The following is a 3575-nucleotide window of genomic DNA, read 5'->3' as shown; positions in this document are numbered from 1 at the left end:
TTAAACACAAGACAGCAGGAAAGTATCAACATTAGCCAGCAGCCAACCTTTAGCTTAACCAAGCCCGCAGACACTGAACAAAACCAACAAAATCAACTCCTAATACACATAGCACAAGCAGCAAATGTTTACCTTGGTGAGGTGACGCTGAAACTTTAATTCCTGGCGTCTCGAAGAAGAGCAAACTTTTATTAAGAGCCCCAAGAAACCAAAAGCACTTCAAGCACATAACTGTGGACGACCGTTGAAACAACAACCGCAGCCATCTATCGCTAGTTACCTTTACCTCTGTTAGCAAAAAGTCATCGCCAAGATGTCAAACAAGATATGAGTAGAAAAAAGGCAGGTAACTTGGACAGTTAGGTATCGCACTGTTAGTTTCACAACTGTTAGCTTTCGCACTGTTAGCTTCACAACTGTTAGCTTTCGCACTGTTAGCTTCACAACTGTTAGCTTTCGCACTGTTAGCTTCACAACTGTTGCCGTTAGCTAGCTCCAATTGACGGTTTATGGTCATGACCTCAGCTAAGCCAAGGACACAAACTCGACTTAAAAGGCAAAACATTCACTCACAAAATACATGTTAGCAAAATCAAATTCTTACCTTGGTGAGGCGAAGCTGTTATTCCGAAGAGAGTAAATCTTTTCAGGAGTTTCAAAAGGAGTCAAAAGCATGACAAGAAAACTCAGGTTCAGACTTCAAGCGCGCATTTGTGGCCAACCGGTGATGTGAGGAACAGCAGTTGATGTGACAAAGAAACTACAAATCAGCAGTGTAGAGAATCATTGTTAAATATTGGCAGTAAACTTGCCTACAGTAATTTAGTAAATTTTTTAACTTATTTGTCACAGTGAGAGGGTGGCTTGTATTAATTTTCAAACACTGTAATAAGTGGGCGGAGTGAGTTTAAAAAGACCGCCTAATTCAGTTTTGACCAATCAACAATAAAACAGTAACTCAAAATAATCATAAGGGGTACTGAGAAAATCAAACCAAAGGCAAAACAGCCAATTGAGACTTGGACTAACATTATTCTATTATATTCTAATCTAAGACCTGATTTTTTTTTTTTTTTTTTTTTTTTAGGAGAAATAGGTTATACATAATACACATTATTCCATGAAAGTAACTGCAGTCATCATCAAGGAGAAATTGGTATTAAGATTTTTGAATGTAAGCTGTCAGTTGTCATATGTTTCTCAACAAATTGCCCCTAGTTATAGTGCTTGAATCGGGATTAATTGTGATTTCTTTCTTTTCTGTACAATTCTGTTAAATGGCAACAATAGGTGTTCAGTTGCCTTTTTTTTTTTTTGCAACCTTGCAACCTTTTCTCACTGCATTGGAGTTGTCTGCTTGTACTTTTCAAACAACCTTATTTACAAAACTGGCTTTAAATTGACAAAACAAAACTGCAGGCCTTAATGCTCAATTCCAATTTTTTCCCAGATCCGATTTTGTTTGTTTGATAGTTCACATTAGTGGCCGATATCAGACTCCAGTGTGAACTGTCCGCGGCCTGAATGTGACCCCCATGTGCAGTGGAACAACACAATGTCACAAGCAGTAGCAGCTGTTCCAGGCTACAGAAGTAAACAAGGAGCAACAGAGGTTAGGTTAGCTCAGGTTAGCTCACGGGACACTCCCATTTTTTTGTTCTCTCACGGGTCACATTTATCCCAAATTATGACAGTTGTTCTTTTCTTCAACTTTCTGTTCTTTTCTTTACGGTTTCTGGCGCTGTACAACACAACTGCCCCACAGCTCCCTCCCTCTCTCTCCCCACTGTGTCAGCTTGGAGAAATGGCATGCACATAACTCAGAAGAGAGCTCGCGGTCCGGTGGATTTCAGGTGTAAGCAAGGGAATTTGTGAGCAGATGATAGCGAGGTAGAGGAGGAAGAGAACCACATGTTTAATAATGGCTTTTTCATTCACAGCGGCTCTGTCTGCAGCAGAACAACAGCTGCTCTAGAGTGACATCAAAGTCGAGTGTCCAGACTCAGGTCGCATTAAAAAAGATCCGATCTGTATCGTATGGAAGTGGCCCAATTACGAACTGGAAAAGATCAGATTCCATGTGACTTGGGCTGTTCACTCTGTTATAAAAGGATCAGATCTGAGTCACATATGAGCAAAAAAATCGGATTTGGGTCACATTGGCCTGAAATCTGAACATAGCAGTTTAACTGTCAGCCACTTCGGATGACTTAAAACCACTACCTTTTTTTTCACAAGATCAGCTGCCAGCACAGCAAGAAGGAGAGGAGGTGAGGAGGTGGGAGAGGAGGTGTGATAGACTATATAGAGAAGGGAAGAAAGCAATCTACCATTCAATCTGTAAAGAATTTGTCAGACTGGAGCACCAAATAAATGCTCCACTTCTGATGCCTCAAATTTCAGTATGCTGTTATTGTAAATTTGATGTGGAAACAACTGTACATGTATTTTTGTTATTGATTTAAGTTTACTTTCCAGGATGCCTCCAGTTTTACACACATTTGGATTTTTACTGCTTGTGCTTTCAAGTAAGCCTGACTCAATGTTATCTGACTTTACTCTATAACGTCTGTGCCACATTGTGTTTTTCGTACAACTTTGGTATTTTTTCCAAAAAAATACATTGCTTGAATTTAAAACTTTACCTCCACAATGACATGAACTGACTTTCTTCACAGGCAAAGTGGAGAGTGTTACCTTTAAACAGTCCTCTTCTCAAGTTGTGAATGAAGGGACTGAGGAACTCAGGATTACCTGCAGTCATGATGACAGCAGTCTCCAAGTTATGCTGTGGTACCAACACAAACAGAGCAGCCGGTCTATGAGCCTCATTGGATACACAGTCCTCACAGGTGAACCAAGCTACGAGGACCAGTTTAAAAGCTCCAGATTCCAAATAAAAGGAGAAGACACAGGGAGTGGATATCTGATCATTAGCATGGTGAATCTGTCAGACTCAGCTGTGTATTTCTGCGCTGCCAGCACACAGTGATGTGGTTTAATGGCACTGCTTCACTAAAAACCTGCTCCGACATGGAAACTAATAACAGCTGTTACTCAGGGGTTTAGTTATTTGAGAACTGAAAGTATTATGCTGTTAATTGGGGCATGATTTATTTATAGTATTACTAATAAATGGTACCTTAATTATATGATGAAGTAACTGAACATGTAGCTTGCATTTTTGCAGTAAATAAAATGCAAATATTTTTATATCATATATATAACAATGTACCAAAAGCTAATCATGTTTTGTTGAAAGTGCACTAACAGACAATTGTGTCACCATAAGAACTGTAATATGGTGTAACTAATAATGTCAAAATTGCATTCACTAAAAATGTAACATCTTGTAAGATAAGAAAAAAGCAATAGCTGTTCAGCTGCATTTCATTGCTGTGTTTCTTCACTGCATTGGAGTTGTCTGCTTAAACTTTTGAAAGAACCTTATTTACTAAACTGGCTAAAAATGAACATAAAACTCTAAATCTTAAAAATCCAAATGAGAAATTATGAAAGAGGTTGTATGCTGGCCGCGACCCTGTACGCAGGATAAGCTGTTGAGGATGGATGGA

The 3575-nt window shown here is 39.1% G+C and overlaps 1 long non-coding RNA gene across 2 annotated transcripts; it reads left to right on the top strand.

The window, feature by feature from the left end:
• Positions 1-242: 242 nt before the first annotated feature.
• LOC123978852 lies at positions 243-3141 on the top strand. Of its 2 annotated transcripts, none has more exons than XR_006827061.1 (3): positions 243-346; positions 2479-2528; positions 2679-3141. It is a non-coding gene; the product is annotated as an uncharacterized LOC123978852 (long non-coding RNA). The 2 variants fall into 2 exon arrangements; XR_006827062.1 differs by lacking the exon at positions 243-346 and adding an exon at positions 1459-1627.
• Positions 3142-3575: the final 434 nt, after the last annotated feature.

The sequence above is a fragment of the Micropterus dolomieu genome, linkage group LG11, assembly GCF_021292245.1.
Source record: "Micropterus dolomieu isolate WLL.071019.BEF.003 ecotype Adirondacks linkage group LG11, ASM2129224v1, whole genome shotgun sequence".
In the NCBI taxonomy this organism is placed as follows: Eukaryota; Metazoa; Chordata; class Actinopteri; order Centrarchiformes; family Centrarchidae; genus Micropterus; species Micropterus dolomieu.
The sequence above is the reverse complement of the archived record's forward strand: the minus strand, read 5'-3'. Positions and strand labels throughout refer to the sequence as shown.